At 36.5% G+C, this 20774-nt stretch overlaps 1 pseudogene; it reads left to right on the top strand.

The window, feature by feature from the left end:
- Positions 1-20774, top strand: part of LOC131407284 (cytochrome P450 2C9-like) — a 556896-nt pseudogene that overhangs the window by 10271 nt on the left and 525851 nt on the right.

The raw sequence follows: 20774 nt of genomic DNA on the forward strand, positions 1-20774 counted from the left end.
CTTATATAAAAAGTGAGAGAATTGAAATAAGGATGTTTATATACTATAAACATGATGTATGGGTATAGGAAATATTTATCATCTTTGATCCTCTGGTCAGAATTTTCTCCCTCAAATATATCTATCAGCATAGAAAATTATGTATTTGTCAAATAAAAATTTCCCTTCAAGACTAAGATCATATTTTATTAATATTTATAATACAGTTTCTAACCAAGTCTTGGCATATGGTATATAAGTCTTCATTAAATGTCTTTTATTTAATAAGCTATTGTTTTCTCTTCTAGCTCTGCAATACTTTCCCTGATTTCCTTGATTATTTCCCAGGGAGTCACAACAAATTACTTAAAAATGTTGCTTATGTAAAAAGTTATACTTTGGCGAAAGCAAAGAAACATCAAGCATCTCTGGACATTAACAATCCTCAGGACTGTATTGACTGTTCCCTGATCAAAATAGAGCGGGTAAAATGTTAACAACAGCTCGGTTATTGGATTGCTTGTGCATTTAGTGGTTCATTAAATAGTTCTGTATTTGCCAGGGATGTTTCAGTGGTCAAGCAAGTAATGCTGATAAACACTTTAAGTATCCCTTGTATGCATGAATCTACTCTAAGCATTATGGAAGACATAAAATCAAATTGTTAGATTACTTTGGGAAGTATTGCAATCTTAAAAATATTAGATCTTCCAGTACTTTCATATGGGATAGTTTTCCATTTATTTAACTATTCCTCATTTCCTTTGGCAATGGTTTTTAGTTTTCAGTGTACAAGCCTTTCACCTCCTTTGTTAAATAATTATTAGTTATTTATGCTTTTGGATGCTATTGTGAAACAAGTGTTTCCTTAATTTCTTTTTGATATATTCATTGTGGTGTAGAGACACAGTGATATTTGTGTTTCATTACTGATTTTTGCATTGATCTTGCATCCGGCAATTGTGTTTAATTCATTTATTATCTCTAGTAAGTTTTTAGTTGATTCTATAGGGTTTTCTATATATAGAATTGTGTTAACTGCAAATAGACAGTTTTACTTCTTCCTATATAAATTGGATGCCTTTTCTTTCTTTCTTTTTTTTTTTTTACTTTTTTTGATTAATTTCTCTGACTAGATCTTCCAGTACTATTTTTATTTTATTTTATTATTTTTTAATTTTTTTTAAAAGAATTTTTATTTATCGCAGTAACATTGGTTTATAACATTGTGTAAATTTCAGGTGTACATCATTACACTTCTATTTCTGTGTAGATTACATAATGTTCACCACCCAAATACTAATTACAACCCATCACCACACACATGTGCCGAATTATCCCTTTTGCCCTCCCCCCTACCCCCTTCCCCTCTGGTAACCACCAATCCAATCTCTGTCTCTATGTGTTCGTTTATTGTTGTTATTATCTACTACTTAATGAAGGAAATCATACGGTATTTGACCTTCTCCCTCTGACTTATTTCACGTTGCATTATACCCTCAGTGTCCATCCATGTTGTCACAAATGGCTGGATTTCATCGTTGCTTATGGCTGAGTAGTATTCCATTGTGTATATATACCACATCTTCTTTATCCATTCGTCCCTTGATGGGCACTTAGGTTGCTTTCAAGTCTTGGCTATTGTGAATAACGCTGCAATGAACACAGGGGTGCATGTATCTTTATGCATTGGTGTTTTCAAGTTCTTTGGATAAATACCCAGCAGTGGAATAGCTGGATCATATGGTAGTTCTCTCCTTGATTTTTTGAGGAATCTCCATACTGTTTTCCATAGTGGCTGCACCAGTTTGCACTCCCACCAGCGGTGTGTGAGAGTTCCCTTCTCTCCACAACCACTCCAACACATGTTGTTTCCTGTCTTGTTAATTATAGCCATTCTGACGGGCATGAGGTGATATCTCATTGTAGTTTTGATTTGCATTTCCCTGGTAGTTAATGATTTTGAATATCTTTTCATGTTTCTGTTGGCCATCTGTGTATCTTCTTTGGAGAAATGTCTGTTCAGGTCTTATGCCCATTTTTTAAGGGGGTTGTTAGTTTTTTGTTGTTGAGGTGCATGAGTTCTTTATATATTTTGGAGATTAAGCCCTTATCAGATGTATGGTTTGCAAATATCTTGTCCCAATTGTTAGGTTGTCTTTTCGTTTGGTCGATGCTTTCCTTTGCTGTGCAGAAGCTTTTTAGTTTGATGTAGTCCCATTTGTTTATTTTTTCTATTGTTTCTCTTGCCCGGTCAGACATGGTGCTTGAAAATATGTTGCTAAGACCGATGTGGAAGAGCGTACTGCCTATGTTTTCTTCTAGAAGTTTCATAGTTTCAGGTCTTACATTCAAGTCTTTAATCCATTTGGAGTTAATTTTTGCATATGGTGTAAGGTAAGGGTCTACTTTCATTTTTTTGCATATGGCTATCCAGTTTTCCCAACACCATTTGTTGAAGAGACTTTCTTTTCCCCATTGTATGTTCTTGGCTCCTTTGTCAAAGATTAGCTGTCCGTAGATGTGTGGGTTTATTTCTGGGCTTTTGATTCTATTCCATTGATCTGTGTGTCTGTTTTTGTGCCAGTACCATGCTGTTTTGTTTACTATAGCTTTGTAGTATATTTTGAAATCAGGGAGTGTGATACCTCCAGCTTTGTTCTTTTTTTTCAGGATTCCTTTAGCTATTCGGGGTCTTTTGTTGTTCCATATAAATTTTAGGATTCTTTGTTCTATTTCTGTGAAAAATGTTGTTGGAACTTTGATAGGGATTGCATTGAATCTATAGATGGCTTTAGGAAGTATGGACATCTTAACTATGTTAATCCTTCCAATCCAAGAGCACGGAATATCTTTCCATTTCTTTGTGTCTTCTTCAATTTCTTTCAGCAATGTTTTATAGTTTTCCGTGTACAGATCTTTCACCTCTTTGGTTAATTTTTTCCTAGGTATTTTATTCTTTTTGTTGCAATTGTAAATGGGATGGTATTCTTAATTTCTCTTTCTGCTACTTCGTTGTCAGTGTACAGAAATGCAACTGATTTTTGTATGTTGATTTTGTATCCTGCAACTTTACCATATTCATTTATTACTTCTAAATGTTTTCTGGTGGATTCTTTAGGGTTTTCTATATATAAAATCATGTCATCTGCAAATAGTGAGAGTTTCACTTCTTCCTTTCCAATTTGGATCCCTTTTATTTCTTTCTCTTGCCTGATTGCTCTGGCTAGGACTTCCAGTACTATATTAAATAGGAGTGGTGACAGTGGGCATCCTTGTGTGGTTCCTGTTCTTAGAGGGATAGCTTTCAGTTTTTCACCATTGAGGATGATATTAGCTGTGGGTTTCTCATATATGGTCTTTATTATGTTGAGGTACTTTCCTTCTATACCCATTTTATTCAGAGCTTTGATCATAAATGAATGCTTCTTGTCATATGCTTTCTCTGCATCTATTGAGATGATCATGTGATTTTTATTCTTCATTTTATTAATGTGGTGTATCATGTTGATTGATTAGCGAATGTTAAACCATCCCTGCATACCTGGAATAAATCCCACTTGATCATGGTGTATAATCTTTTTAACGTATTGTTGTATGAGATTTGCTAGTATTTTCTGGAGGATTTTTGCATCGATCCTCATCAGTGATATTGGTCTGTAGTTTTCTTTATTTGTGTTGTCCTTGTCTGGTTTTGGTATCAGGGTAATGGTGTCTTCGTAGAATGAGTTAGGGAGCTTCCCCCACTCCTCAATTTTTTGGAAGAGTTTGAGAAGAATAGGTATTAAGTCTTCTTTGAATGTTTGGTAGAATTCACCAGAGAAGCCGTCTGGTCCTGGACTTTTATTTTTGGGGAGGTTTGTGATTACTGTTTCGATCTCCTTACCGATGATTGGTCTATTCAAATTCTCTACTTCTTGATCCTGTTTTGGAAGGTTGTATGATTCTAAGAATTTATCCATTTCTTCCAGATTGTCGAATTGGTTGGCATATAGCATTTCATAGTATTATCTTATAATTTTTTGTTTTTCTGAGGTGTCGGTTGTCACCTCTCCTCTTTCATTTCTGATTTTACTTATTTGTGCCTTCTCCCTTTTTTGCTTGATGAGTCTAGCTAAAGGTTTGTCAATTTTGTTGATCTTTTCCAAGAACCACCTCTTGGTTTTATTAATTTTTCTATTTTTTTTGGTCTCTATTTCATTTATTTCTGCTGTGATTTTTATAATTTCCCTTATTCTACTGACTTTGAGCTTTGTTTGTTCTTCTTTTTCCAGTTCCTTTAGGTGCATTGTTAGATTGTTTATTCGAGATTTTTCTTGTTTATTGAGATAGGCCTGTATTGCTATAAACTCCCCTCTTAGAACTGCTTTTGCTGTATCCCATAAATTCTGGAATGTCATATTTTCATTTTCATTTGTCTCCAGGTATTTTTTGATTTCTTCTTTGATTTCTTCGTTGACCCAGTCATTGTTCAGTAGCATTTTGTTTAATCTCCACGTATTTGTGGCTTTTCTGATTTTCTTCCTATAGTTGATTTCTAGTTTCATACCGTTGTGGTCAGAAAAGATACTTGGTATTATTTCAATCTTCTTAAATTTATGGAGACTTGTTTTGTGGCCTAATATGTGATCAATCCTGCAGAATATTCCATGTGCATTTGAAAAGAATGTGTATTCTTCGGTTTTTGGATGGAATGCTCTGTATATATCTACTAGATCCCTCTGTTCTAGTGTGTCATTTAAGGCCAATGTTTCCTTATTGATCTTCTGTTTGGATGATCTATGGGTTGGTGTAAGTGGAGTGTTAAAGTCCCCTACTATTATTGTGTTACTGTTTATTTCTGTTTTTATGTCTGTTAATAATTGCTTTATATATTTAGGTGCACCTACATTGGGTGCGTAGATATTTACAAGTGTTATATCCTCTTGTTGGATTGTTCCCTTGATCATTATGTAATGCCCTTCTTTGTCATTTTTACAAGTTTTGTTTTAAAGTCTATTTTGTGTGATATGAGTACTGCTACCCTAGCCTTCTTTTCATTGCCATTTGCGTGGAGTATCTTTTTCCATCCCTTCACTTTCAGTTTGTGAGTGTCTTTAGGTCTGAAGTGTGTCTCTTGTATGCAGCATATATATGGGTCTTGTTTTTTCTTCCATTCAGCCACCCTATGCCTTTTAATTGGAGGATTTAGTCCATTGACTTTTAAAGTAGCTATTGATAAGTATGTACTTACTGCCATTTTTTAACTTTTTTTTCCTCAGTGTTTTAGTAGTCCTTTCCAGTACTTTTTTTTTTTTTTTTTTTTTGGTGAGGAGATCAGCCCTGAGCTAACATCCGCCAATCCTCCTCTTTTTTTTTTTTTTTTTTTTTTTGCTGAGGAAGACGGCCCTGGGCTAACATCGGTGCCCATCTTCCTCCACTTTATATGGGACGCCGCCACAGCATGGCTTACCAAGCAGTGCGTCGGTGCGCGCCCGGGATCCGAACCAGTGAACCCCGGGCCGCCGCAGCGGAGCGCACGCACTTAACCGCTTGCGCCACCGGGCCGGCCCCTTCCAGTACTTTTTAAAAAAAGAATTTTTTCTAAGCTTTATTGAGTTATAATTGACAAATAAAAATTGTATGTATTTAAAGTGTACAACATCTTTTTTGATATACATATACTTCTGGCATTGCTCCGCAATTGGATGGCGCTACTGACTTATTTTCTTGCCCAGGCAGGCTATAGAGTGTGCTCTGAGGCTTCTGGGCATCTGTGGGCAGGTTTCCTGGTTGGGTGGGATTGGGGGCTATGCTTAGCAGTTGGGCAGGGCTATGAACTTTCTTTCCTGCCTGAGTGGACCAGAGGATGTGTTCTGCTGGTGCTGGGTACTTGTGGCTAGGATTCTCATTAGGGCAGGACTGGTGAGTATCCTGTGTAGTTGGATGGGACAGTAAACTTGCTTCCCTGCCTGGATGGGCTGTAGCATGTGCTCTGAGGATGCTGGGCATCTGTGTCCACACTTCTCAGTGGGGTGGGACTGGACATTATGCTTTACAGTGGGCAGAGCTGCAAATTTACTTCCTTGCTCAGGCAAGCCATAAGATACGCTCTGTAGCTGCTGGGTGTCTGTGGCCAGGCTTCCCAATGAGGCAGGACTGTGAACTTGCTTCTCTGCCTAGTTGGGGCTGAAGAATGGGCTCCATGGCTTGTGTATCTCATAGACTGGGACCTAAATCAGTCGGACCTGCCAACCAAGATCTCTGGCCAAATTGAGCCACTGGCTCGGCTCTACAGATGGGCAGACTCCCCGGCTGAGATCTCTGCTTGGGCACTGCTTCGGACAGAAATGTATTCTGCCAAGATCTAAGTGCTGGTTTCTGTAAGCCCAGTCCCTTCTCAGTCTCTGTTTTATCCCCACTGTGCAAGCCCTGAGATTCCCCCAGAGATCCCTGTGAATTAAGACCCAAGTGGGCCTCCTGGGAAGTGTCTCACAATGCCGGGGATGTTGGATGTCCGCCTTGAACATCTTTTTCCCACTGGAGAAACTAAAGGCCTTGTTGATGTGGCATTATGCTGATACTGAGGAGGGTCAAAGTGAAACTGCTCCTCTTACCTTCTAATGCAGTTCTTCTCAGTCTCTGTGGTCCAGGGAGTACTTCAGCATCATCCCTGAGTTCTGGGATTTTCACTATGGTGTCTTGTCTATGGATAGTTGACCTTCTTGTGAGGGAAACTGTAGTTGGGGACAAGCTACATTGCCACGTTGATGATGTCACCTATCTTTTTTCCTATTGTAGGCATTTATTGCTATAAACTTTCCTCTTAAACCTGCTTTTGCTGCATTCTAATAATTTTGGACTATTGTGTTTCTATTGACATTAGTTTCAAGATAATTTCTGATTTCTCTTTTGATTTCTTCTTTGACCCATTGGTTGTTCAGGAGTGTGTTTTTTAATTTCTACATATTTGTGAATTTTCCATTTTTCCTTTTGTTATCGATTTCTAGTTTCATACCACTGTGGTTGGAAATGATACTTGATAGACTTCAATCTTATTAAATTTGTTAAAACCTGTTTTGTGGCCTAACATATGATTTATGTTGGCCTAACCTATGGCCTAAAATTCTGAAGAGTGTTCTGTTTGCACTTAAGAAGAATGTGTACTCTGCTTCCGTTGGGTGGAATATTACTCATTTTCTGTCTGGATTGATCTGTCCATTGTTGAATGCATGGTATTGAATTCCCCTTCTGTTATGGTATTGCTGTCTATTTATTCCTTCGTATCTATGAGTGTTGCTTAATATATTTGAGTGCTCTGATGTTGGGTGCATACATATTTACAATTGTTATATCCTCTTGATGAATTGATCACTTTACCATTATATAATGACCTTTTTTGTCTCTTGTAACAGTTTTTGACTTGAAGTCTGTTTTGTATCATGTAAGAATAGCCTCTCCTGCTCTCATTTGGTTACCACTTGCATGGAATATCTTTTCTATCCCTTCACTTACAGCCTATATATGTCCTTTTTCACTTTTATCTAAAGTAGTCTCTTATAGGCAGCATACGGTTAGATCTTGTTATGCATTCAGCCAATCTAGACTTTTGATTGGGGATTTAAATCTGTTTATGTTTAAAGTAATTACTGATAGCTGAAAACTTATTGTTGCCATTTAAAAAATTATTTTCTCACTTTTTTTCGTTCCTTTTTTCCTTTCTTCTTCTCTTGCTGTCTTCTGTTGCGATTTGACTATTTTTCAGTAGTAACATTCTTTTGTCCCTTTATATGTTGTATGTCTACCACAGGTCTATTGTTTGTGTGTACTATGAGGCTTACATAAAAATCTTACAGTTACAACAGTCTATTTTATGCTGATAACAAATTAAATTCAATCACCAACAAAAACTCTACACTTTTACTTCTTCCTCCCCTCCACACTTTATGTTATTGATGTTACAATTTACATCATTTTATGTTGTGTGTCCACTAACACATTATTGTAGTTATGGTTATTTTTTTTTATATCATCGTCTTTTAACTTTTATACTAGAGTTGAAAGTGATTCACATACCACCATTACGGTATTGGAGTATTCTATATTTGACTCTATATTTACCTATATCAATGAGTTTTATACTTTCATTCTGCTGTTTAGCATCCTTTATTTTCGGTTTGAAGAACTTCTTTTAACTTTTTCTTGTAAGGCAGGTCTAGTGGTGATGAATTCCCTCAACTTATTTGTCTGAGAGAGTCTTTATCTCTCTTTTATTTATGAAAGATCATTTAGCCAAGTATAGTGTTCTTTTTTGGCAGTTTTTCTCTTTCAGCACTTTTAGTGTATCATCCCACTCTCTCCTGGCCTGCAAAGTTTCTGCTGAGAAATCTGCTGACAGTGTTATGGGGCCTCCATTGTATGTAATATGTCACTTTTTTCATGCTGTTTTCAATAATCTATCTTTATCTTTGACTTTTCACAATTTGATTATAATGTGTCTTGTTACATAGCTCTTCAAACTCAATCTATTTGGATCCTTTTGTGCTTCATGAATTTGGATTTCCAACCCAGATTTGGAAAGTTTTCAGGTATTATTTCTTTAAATAGGCTTTCTGCCTTTTTCTTTCTCTTTTTCCCTCTGTGACTCGCATAATGTTTTTATTGGTTTGCTTAGTGGGAACTCTTAAATAAGACTTTCTTCACTCTTTTTCTTTCTTTTTTTTTATTCTATGAATGGACAATTTCAGATGATCTGTATTCAAGTTCCCTGCTTTTTGTTCTGCTTGATCACATCTGCTTTTGAATTCCTCCAGGGAATTTTTCAGTTCAGTATTCCTCAGTTCTAGTATTTCTGTTTGGTTTTTTACTATGTATATCACTTTTTTGAACTTCTCTGTTGTTCATGTATTATTTTCCTGATTTTATTTAGCTGTTTGTGTTCTCTTGTAACTCACTGAGCTTATTGAAGATGATTATTTTTTATTCTTTGTCAGGAAATTCACAGGTATTCCTTTCTTTCAGGTAGGTTACTGGAAATTAGATTTCTTCCTTTGATTGTGTTGTGTTTACTTGATTCCTTGTGTTTCTTGTAAGTTTGATTTGTTATCTGTGCATTTGATGAAGCAGCTATCTTTCCCATTCTTTCTAGACTGGTTTTGCTGGGAAAGACTTTTGCCAGTGAGCAGTACTTGATATGAGTCAAGATAGAGACTGACCCCATGAGAAAACACTGTAAGGCTTGGGGAAAAGACCTCTTCACTTCCTTTCCTCATTCCTAGGTAAAAGCCTCAGCTCTGTGCTTTTCTCCAATTATACAAGTAGTACCACCTGCAAGAGGATATCTACTCCTTTTCTTTGTTGCCAGCTGTCCCAGGGAACTGAGTCTGCAGGTTGTACAGCAGTTGGTATGAGGCAGGATAGAAAGTGGCTCCACATAAGGAACTCAGAAATGCTGGGGATAATGCTCTCTTTACTTCCTTCTCTCCCTTGTGGAGGAATACCCTCAATTTTGCATCTATTCCCCATCTCTCAGAGCAGTGCTGGCTGTAATGGCTCACCTTCCCCTTTCCTTTTTACCAGCTGTCCATAGGGACCAGTTTCTTCAGGTCATTCAGGGCTCACTCAGTTTGAGACAAGACAGAAACTTCTTCCATTAGGGTGCACTGAATTGCTGGCTGTAATCTCCCCTTCTCTTTATTCCTCCCCCTATGGAGGAAAAACCTCAGTTATGTGCCTTTTCCCAACCTCATAGAGAATTGCTGGCTGTAAAGCGCTCTCCTTCCCCTTTCCTTTTTCCTAGCTGTCCCTGGGCACAGGGCTCTGCAGATCATTCAGTCCCTGGCATAAGGTAAGATAAAAACTGTCCCTGTGGAGGGTACCTGTGAGGCCAGGAGGCCAGGCAGCCAGGCACACACTCCAGTCTCACTTCTCCTCCCCCTGTAGAGAAATCATGACGTGAAGAGATCTTCTAAGTGCTGAGCTAAGCTGATTTTGGAGAGGGACTGAGGCAGGTAAAGTGAAATTTCTCTTCCTACTGGTATAAATGTGAATATTCTCAGGTTGTGCTCCTCTAGGGTGTTTCTAGTTCTCTGTTGGATTCTGAATTTTTCCTTAAGGTATTTTGGTACCAGAATCATTGTTTTATCAGTGTTTCAGTGGAGGAGTGAGAGGGAGGGCTTCCTAATCTGCCTTCTTGCTGACATCTCTGCCTTTCCAGTACTATTATGAATAGCAGTGGTGAAAGTGGACATCCTTGTTTTTTCCCTGAGTTTAGAGGATATCCTTTTAGTTTTTTCACAATTGAGAATCATTTAGCTTTGGATTTTTCATAAATTCACTTTATTGTGATAAGGAAATTCTCTTCTATTTGTAGTTTTCTGAGTGTTTCTAAAATGATGTTGAATTATGTCAAATGGCTTTTCTGTATCTGTTGAGACAGTAATGTCTTTTCTTTTCATCCTAACAATGTGTTGTGTTATACTGATTGATTTTCTTATATTGAATCCTCTTTGCATTTCTGGAATAAATCCCACTTGGTCATGGTGTATAATTTTCAAATTAAAAAAAATGTGGTGTGAAATACACATATCATGAAACTTACTGTTTTACCATTTTTAAGTATACAGTTTAGTGGTATTAACATTCACAATGTTATGCAACCATCACAGCTATCCATCTCCAGAATTCTTTCCATCTTGCAAAACTGAAACTCTGTACCCATTAAATAATAACGTTTATTTCCCATCTAACTAACCCTGAGGAATCATGATTCCACTTTCTGTCTCTACGAATTAGAGTACTCTATGTACCTCATTAAAGTGGAACCATACAGTATTTGCCCTTTGTAACTAGCTTATTTCACTTAGCATAATGTCTTGAAGATTCATTCATGTTGTAGCACTTGTCAGAACTTCCTTACTTTTTAAGGCTGAATGATATTCCATTTCATTTGTATACTATATTTTACTTATTTAGTCAACTGTCAGTGGATACTTGGGTTGCTTCCACCTTTTGGCTATTGTGAATAATTCTTAAATGAACATAGGTGTACAAGTATCTCTTTGCTATTCTGCTTTTAACTCTTTTGGGTATACATTCAGAAGTGGAACTGCTGGGCATTGTGGTAATTTTATTTTTAATTTTTGGAGGAACCACCATACTGTTTTCCAAAGTGACTACACCATTGTATATCCCACCAACAGAGCATGAGTATTACAATTTCTCCACATCCTTGCCAACACTCATTTTCTGTTTGTTTGTCTGTTTTTTTGATAGTAGCCATGTAATGGGTGTGAGGTTGTATCTTGTGGATTTGATTTGCGTTTTGCTAATAGTTAGTTTTTCTGAACACCTTTCATATGCTAATTCTCCATTTGCATACTTTCTTCCGAGAAATGTTTACTGAAGTCCTTTGCCTATTTTTAAATCGGATTTGTGTGTGTGTGTGCATAATCCTTTTAATGTACTGTTGGAATCAGTTTGTCAGTAATTTGTTGAGAATTTTTGCATTTATATTCATAAGGGAGATTGGTCTTTTCTTGCGATATCTTTGTCTGGCTTTGGTATCATGGTTATGCTGGCCTCACAGAATTTGTTAGGAAGTGTTCCTTTGTCTTCTGTTTTTGGAAGTGTTTGAAGAGGAAAGGTTTTAATTCTTTTAAAAATATTTGGTAGGGGGCTGGCCGGGTGGCATAGTGGTTAAGCTCACGTGCTCTGCTTTGGTGGCCTGGGGTTCACAGTTTTGGATCCCGGGTGTGGATCTATGCACTGCTCATCAAGCCGTGCTGTGGCGGCGTCCCACATACAAGACAGAGGAAGATGGGCACAGATGTTAGCTCAGAGCTAATCTTCCTCAGCAAAAAGAGGAGGATTGGCAATGGATGTTAGCTCAGAGCCAGTCTTCCTCACACATACAAAAAAATGTTTGGTAGAATTCACCAGTGAAGGCATTTGGTCTTGGGTTTTTCTTTTATGGAAGGTTTTTGATCACTGATTCAATGTATTTACTTGTAGATGTGTTTGCATTTTACATTTTTTCTTGAGTCAGTTTTGGTAATTTGTTTCTAGGAATTTTTTGATATGTAGATTATCTAATTCACTGGCCTACAATTGTTCACAATATTCTCTTCTAATCCATTTTATTTCTGTAAAATTGATAATAATCTCCCTACTTTCGTTTCTGATTTTAGTTATTGATCTTCTCTCTTTCTTTTTTAAAAAAGTCAGTCTAACTAAAGGAATGTCAATTTTGTTGATCTTTTGAAGGAACCAACATTTGGTTTCATTGATTGTTTTTATTCTCTTTCATTTTTCTCTGCTTCAGTCTGCTGGCTTTGAGTTTAGTTGCTCTCTTTTTTTCTAGTTTCTAGGTTGTAAAGAGACATTCTCAATTTGAGCTGTTTTTTCTTTTCTAATGTAGGTGATTAAAGTTATAAATTTCCCTCTGAGAACTGATTTTGCTACATCCCATTATGTTAGTATATTGTGTTTTCATTTTCTTTCATCTCTAAGTATTTTGTAATTTTCCTAGTGAATTTTTCTTTGCCCATTGGTTGTTCCAGAGTGTTTTTTTTCAATAAAGAATTTATTTGTTTCAGAGCAGTGTGAGGTTCACATCAAATTGAGAGGCAGGTACAGAAATTTCCCATAAGCATCCTGCTCCACACATGCATAGCCTGCTCCATTATCAACATCACCCACCACAGTGGTACATTTGTTACAATTGATGAATTTACATTGACACATCAGAATTACTCAAAGTCCGTAGTTTACCTTATGGTTTACTATTAGCGTTGTACATTCTATCGGTTTGTACAAAAGTATAATAACATGAATCCATTATTGTGTTATCATACAGAGTAGTTTCATTGCCCTTAAAATCCTTTGTGCTCTTTCTGTTCATCCCTACCTCCCACCTCAAGCCTGGGCAACCCCTGATCTTTTTACTGTCTCCATAGTATTTCCTTTTCCAGATATCATATAGTTGGAATCATGTAGCATGCAACCTTTTCAGATTGGCTTTTTTCACGTAGTAATATGCATTTAAATTTCCTGTATGTCTTTTCATGGCTTGATAGCTCATTTCTTTTTAGTGCTAAATAATATTCCATTGTCTGTATGTACCACAGTTCATTTTTCCATTTACCTACTGAAGGGCATCTTGATTGCTTCCAAGTTTTGGCAACTATGAATAAAGCTACTATGAAGCAGCTGTAAAGCTGTGTGAAGGTTTTTGTGTGGACATGAGTTTTCAACTCCTTTTTGTAATATCAAGGAGTGTGATTGCTGGATGGTATGATAAGACTATATTTAATTTTGTAAGAAAACTCCCCTTTCTTCCAAAATGTTTGTACAGTTTTTCATTCTTATCAACAATGAATGAGAGTTCCTCTTGCTACATGTTCTCACCGGTAGTTGGTGTTGTCAGTGTTTTGCATTTTGGCCATTCTAACGGGTATGTAGTGGTATCTCATTGTTTTAATTTGCCTTTTCCTGATAACCTATGATATGGAGCTTCATTGTATATGCTTATTTGCCATCTGTCTATCTTCTATGATGAGGTGTCTTTTATGGCCTTTGGATCGTTTTTTAATTGAGTTGTTTGTCTTATTATTGAGTTTTAAGTGTTTTTGTACAGTTTGGATAAAAGAGCTTTATGATGTATTTTTTCCAAGTATATTCTCCCTGTTTGTAGCTTGTCTTCGAATTCTCTTGACATTGTCTTTTGCAGAGCAGGAGTTTTAAATTTTTTTTATTGATGTCATAATAGTTTATAACATTGTGAAATTTTAGTTGTACATTATTGTTTGTCGGTTATTATATATGCATGCCCCTTCACCCCTTGTGCCCACCCGTCAACCCCCCTTCCCCCGGTAATGACCAGACTGTTTTCTCTGTCCGTGTGCTAGTTTATCTTTCACATATGAGTGAAATCATATGGTGTTTGTCTTTCTCTGTCTGGCTTATTTCGCTTAACATAATACCCTCCAGGTCCATCCATGTTGTTGCAAATGGGACGATTTTGTCTTTTTTTAATGGCTGAGTAGTATTACACTGTATATGTATACCACTTCTTTATCCAATCATCAATCAGTGTACCCTTAGGTTGTTTCCACTTCTAGGCTATAGTGAATAATGTTGCAATGAACATAGGGGTGCATAAGCCTCTTTGGATTGTTGATTTCAGGTTCGTTGGATAAATACCCAGCAGTGGGATAGCTGGATCCTAAGGTATTTATATTTTTAATTTTTTCAGGAATCTCCATGTTGTTTTCCATAGAGGCTTCACCAATTTGCATTCGCACCAGCATTGAATGAGAGTTCCCTTTTCTCCACAATCTCTCCAACAGTTGTTATTTTTTGTCTTGCTGATTATACCATTCTGATGGGTGTAAGGTGATATCTCAGTGTAGTTTTGACTTGCATTTCCCTGATGATTAGTGATGTTGAACATCTTTTCATGTGTCTATTGGCTATCTGTATATCATCCTTGGAAAAATGTCTGTTCATATCCTCTGCCCATTTTTGATTGGGTTGTTTGTTTTTTTATTGTTCAATTGTGTGAGTTCTTTATGTATTACAGACATTAACCCTTGGTCAGACATAAGATTAGCAAATATTTTCTCCCAGTGGGTGGGTTGTCTTTTTATTTTTATCCTTGTTTCATTTGCCTTGCAGAAGCTCTTTAGTCTGATGAAGTCCTGCTTGTTTATTTTTTCTTTTGTTTCCCTTGTCCGAGTAGACATGGAATTCGAAAAGATCCCTCTATGACCAGTGTATAAGAGTGTACTGCTTGTATTTTCCTCTAGGAGTTTTACAGTTTCAGGTCTTACCTTCGCGTCTTTGATCCATTTTGAGTTAATTTTTGTGTACGGTGAAAGATGATAATGGTCTACTTTCATTCTTTTGCATGTGGCTCTCCAGTTTTCCCAGCATCATTTATTGAAGAGACTTTCCTTTTTCCATTGCATGTTCTTAGCACCTTTGTCGAAAATTAGCTGTCCGTATATGTGTGGTTTTATTTCTGGGCTTTCAATTCTGTTCCATTGATCTGTGTGTCTGTTTTTGTACCAGTACCATCGTGTTTTAATTATTTAGCTTTGTCGTATATTTTGAAGTCAAGGATTGTGTTGCCTCCAGCTTTGTTCTTTTTTCTCAGGATTGCTTTAGCTATTCAGGGTCTTTTGTTGCACTATATGAATTTTAGTATTTTTTGTTCTTTTTCCATGAAGAATGTCATTGGGATTCTGATTGGGATTGAATTGGATCTGTATATTGCTTTAGGTAGTATGGACATTTTAACTATGTTTATTCTTGCAATTCATGTGCATGGGATAACATTTCCATTTCTTTATGTCATCATTGATTTCTTTCAATAATGTCTTATAGTTTTAATTGTATAGGTCTTTCACATCCTTGGTTAAATTTATTCCTAGATATTTTATTCTTTTTGTTGCAAATGTAAATAGGACTGTATTCTTGAGTTCTCTTTCTGTTAGTTCGTTATTAGAGTACATAAATGTAACTGATTTTTGTAAGTTGATTTTGTACCCCGCAACTTTGCTGTAGTTGTCGATTATTTCTAATGGTTTTCTGATGGATTCTTTAGGGCTTTCTGTATATAAAATCATGCCATCTGGAAATAACGAGAGTTTCAATTCTTTGTTCCTATTTGGATTCCTTTTATTCCTTTTTCTTGCCTAATTGCTCTGGCCAAAACCTCAAGTACTATATTGAATAAGAGTTATGAGAGTGAGTACTCTTGTTTTGTTTCTGTTCTCAGAGGGGTGGCTTTCAGTTTTTCCCCATTGAGTATGATGTTGGCTGGGAGATTGTCATATATGGCCTTTACTATGTTGAGGTACTTTACTTCTATACCCATTTTGTTCAGTTTCTATCATAAATAGGTGTTAGATCTTGTCCAATACTTTCTCTGCATCTATTGAGATGATCATGTGTTTTTTATTCCTCATTTTGTTAATGTGGTGTATCACATTGATTGATTTGTGGATGTTGAAGCATCCCTATGCTGTTTGTACAAATCCCACTTGATCATGGTATATGATCTTTTTAATGTATTGCTGTATTTGGTTTGCCAATATTTTGTTGAGGATTTTTCATCTATATTCATCAACAATATTGGCCTGTAATTTTCCTTCTTTGTATTGTCCTTGTCTGGCTTTGGTATCAGAGTGATGTTGGCCTCGTAGAATGTGTTAGGAAGTGTTCCATCTTCCTCTAATTTTTGGAATTGTTGGAGAATGATGGGTGTTAAATATTCTTTGAATGTTTGTTAAAATTCTCCAGAGAAGGCTATCAGATAATGGACTATCTCATACACAAGATTTTTTGCCCAAACCTCAAGGTAACCACTAAACAAATAATCAAAGCAAAACCACATATGATAAACAAAGAGAAAACTAGAAGAATCATAAGACAGAACAACCGAACTGAATTGGCAGTCCAAAACAAATGGGACAAGAAACAAAGGAAATGCAAAAGAACCAGAAAATAAGTGACAAAACAGCAACATTAAGCCCTCATATATCAATAATACCTTAAATGTAAATGGATTGAACTCTCCAATCAAAAGATACAGAGTGGCAGGATGGATTAAAAAGCAAGACCCAACAATATGCTGCCTTCAGGAAACACATCTTAGCACTAAAGACAAGCACAGGCTCAGAGTGAAAGGATGGAAGACAATACTCCAAGCTAATGGCAAACAAAAGAAAGCAGGTGTTGCCATACTCATATCAGACAAAGTAGACTTCAAGATAAAACAGGTTAAGAAAGACAAAGAAGGGAAATATATAATGATAAAAGGGTCACTACATCAAGAAGACATATCACTTATAAATATATATGCACCCAACATAGGAGCACCAATGTACATAAAGCAACTATTAACAAACCTAAAAGGAGAAATCAACAACAACACAATAATAGCAGGGGATCTTAACACCCCACATACAGCAATGGATAGATCATCCAGACAAAAAGTCAATAAAGAAATATTAGACTTAAATGAAAAACTGGACGAGATGGACCTAGTAGACATATACAGAGCACTCCATCCAAAAACAGCTGACTACACATTCTTCTCAAGCGCGCATGGAACATTCTCTAGGATAGACCATATGTTGGGAAACAAAGCAAGCCTCAATAAATTTAAGAAGATTGAAATCATAACAAGCATCTTTTCAGACCATAAGGCTATGAAACTGGAAATGAACCATGAAAAAAAACTGGGAAAGTGACAAAAATATGGAGATTAAACAACATGCTACTGAACAACCAATGGATCATTGATGAAATTAAAGGAGAAATCAGAAACTATCTGGAAACAAACGAAAATGATAACATGCCATATCAAACCATATGGGATGTAGCAAAAGCGGTCATGAGAGGGAAACTCATAGCGATACAAGCCCACCTTAACAAACAAGAAAAAGCCCTAATAGGCAACCTTAAATTACACCTAACAGAACTAGAAAAAGAAGAACAAACAAAGCCCAAAGCCAGCAGAAGGAGAGAAATAATAAAAATCAGAGCAGAAATAAATGAAATTGAGACCAAAAAAACAGTAGAAAGGATTAATGAAACAAAGAGTTGGTTCTTCGAGAAGATAAACAAAATCAACAAACCCTTAGCCAGGCTTACTAAGAAAAAAAGAGAAAAGGCTCAAGTAAATAAAATTAGAAATGAAAGAGGAGAAATTACAATGGATACCATGGAAATACAGAGGATTATAAGAGAATACTATGAGAAATTATATGCCAACAAATTGGACAATCTAGAAGAAATGGATAAATTCTTAGATTTATACAACCTCCCAAAATTGAACCAAGAAGAAATGGAGAATCTGAGTAGACCAACAACAAGTAAAGAGATTGAAATAGTAATCAAAAACCTCCCAAAAAATAAAAGTCCAGGACCAGATGGCTTCTCCAGTGAATTTTACCAAACATTCAAAGAAGATTTAATACCCATCCTTCTCAAACTATTCCAAAAAATAGAGGAAGATGGAACACTTCCTAAATCATTCTATGAGGCCAACATCACCCTGATACCAAAACCAGACAAAGACAATACAAAGAAAGAAAATTACAGGCCAATATCGCTGATGAACATTGATGCAAAAATCCTCAACAAAATATTGGCAAACTGAATACAACAATAAATTAAAAAGATCATACACCATGATCAAGTGGGATTTATACCAGAGACGCAGGGATGGTTCAACATCCGCAAATCAATCAACGTGATACATCACATCAACAAAACAAAGAATAAAAACCACATGATCATCTCAATAGACACAGAGAAGGCATTTGACAAGATACGACATCCATTTATGATAAAAACTCTCAATAAAATGGGAATAGAAGGAAAGTACCTCAACATAATAAAGGCCATATATGACAAACACACAGCCAACATCATACTCAACGGGGAAAGACTGAAAGCCATTCCTCTGAGAACAGGAACGAGGCAGGGCTGCCCACTCTCACCACTCCTGTTCAACATACAGAGCAATTAGGCAAGAAAAAGGAATAAAAGGAATCCAAATAGGTAAAGAAGAAGTGAAACTCTCACTATTTGCAGATGACATGATTGTATATATAGAAAACCCTAAAGAATCTGTTGGAAAACTATTAGAAACAATCAACAACTACAGCAAAGTTGCAGGGTACAAAATCAATCTACAAAAATCAGTTGCATTTCCATATGCTAGTAATGAACTAACAGAAAGAGAGCTCAAAAAGATAATACCATTTACAATTGCATCAAAAAGAATAAAATACCTAGGAATAAATCTTACCAAGGAGGTGAAGGACCTACACAATGAGAACTACAAGACATTATTGAAAGAAATCCATGATGACATAAAGAAATGGAAAGATATCCCCTGCACATGGATTGGAAGAATAAACATAGTTAAAATGTCTATATTACCTAAAGCAATCTACAGATTCAATGCAATCCCAATCAGAATCCCAATGACATTCTTCACAGAAATAGAAAAAAGAATACTAAAATTTATATGGGGCAACAAAAGACCCCGAATAGCTAAAGAAATCCTAAAGAAAAAGAACAAAGCAGGAGGTGTCACAATCCCTGACTTCAAAACATACTACAAAGCAATAGTAATCAAAACAGCATGGTACTGGTACAAAAACAGACACACAGATCAATGGAACAGAATTGAAAGCCCAGAAATAAAACCACACATATACGGACAGCTAATTTTCGACAAAGGTGCTAAGAACATGCAATGGAAAAAGGAAAGTCTCTTCAATAAATGGTGTTGGGAAAACTGGACAGCCACATGCAAAAGAATGAAAGTGGACCATGTGCTATCGCCATTCACAAAAATTAACTCAAAATGGATCAAAGACCTGAAGGTGAGACCTGAAACTATAAAACTCATAGAAGTAAATATAGGCAACACACTATTTGACATTGGTTTTAAAGGAATCTTTTCGGATGGCATGCCTACCCAGACTAGGGAAACTAAAGAAAAAATAAACAAGTGGGACTTTATCAGATTAAAGAGCTTTTATAAGACAAATGAAACCAGAATCAAGATGAACAGACAACCAACCAGCTGGGAGAGAATATTTGCAAAACATACATCTGACAAGGGGTTGATCTCCATAATATATAAAGAACTCACACAATTGAACAACAAAAAAACAAACAACCCGATCAAAAAATGGACAGAGGAGATGAACAGACACTTCTCCAAGGAAGATATACAGATGGCCAATAGGCACATGAAAAGATGCTCAACATCACTAATCATCAGGGAAATGCAAATCAAAACAACACAAGACATCACCTCACGCCTGTTAGAATGGCTATAATCACCAAGACAAAAAACAACAAATGTTGGAGAAGATGTGGAGAAACAGGAATCCTCATACACAGCTGGTGGGAATGCAAATTGGTGCAGCCTCTATGGAAAATGGTATGGAGATTCCTCAAAGAATTAAAAATAGAGATGCCCTATGATCCAGCCATCCCACTACTGGGAATCTATCCAACGCACCTGAAATCAACAATCCAAAGAGGCTTATGCACCCCTATGTTCATTGCAGCATTATTCACCATAGCCAAGAAGTGGAAGCAACCCAAGTGTCCCTCAACAGACGATTGGATTAAGAAAATGTGGTATATATATACAATGGAATACTACTCAACCATAAAAAAAGACAAAATCGTCCCATTTGCAACAACATGGATGGGCCTGGAGCGTATTATGTTAAGTGAAATAAGGCAGAAAGAGAAAGACAAACACTGTATGATCTCACTCATATGTGGAATATAAACCAACACATGGACAGAGAAAACTGGACTGTGGTTACCAGGGGCAGTGGGGGTGGGGGGTGGGCACAAGGGGTGAAGGCAGCCATATATATGGTGATGGACAAACAAAAATGTACAACCCAAAATTTCACAATGTTAGAAAAAAATGAAAGTAGACCCTTACCTTACACCATATGCAAAAATTAACTCCAAATGCATTAAAGACTTGAATGTAAGACCTGAAACTGTGAAACTTCTAGAAGAAAACATAGGCAGTACGCTCTTCGACATCAGTCTTAGCAACATCTTCTCAAACACCACGTCGGACCGGGCAAGAGAAACAATAGAAAAAATAAATGGGACTACATCAAACTAAAAAGCTTCTGCACAGCAAAGGAAACCATCGACAAAACGAAAAGACAACCTAACAATTGGGAGAAGATATTTGCAAACCATACTTCTGATAAGGGCTTAATCTCCAAAATATATAAAGAACTCATGCATCT

The sequence above is a fragment of the Diceros bicornis genome, chromosome 6 (assembly GCF_020826845.1).
Source record: "Diceros bicornis minor isolate mBicDic1 chromosome 6, mDicBic1.mat.cur, whole genome shotgun sequence".
NCBI lineage: Eukaryota > Metazoa > Chordata > Mammalia > Perissodactyla > Rhinocerotidae > Diceros > Diceros bicornis.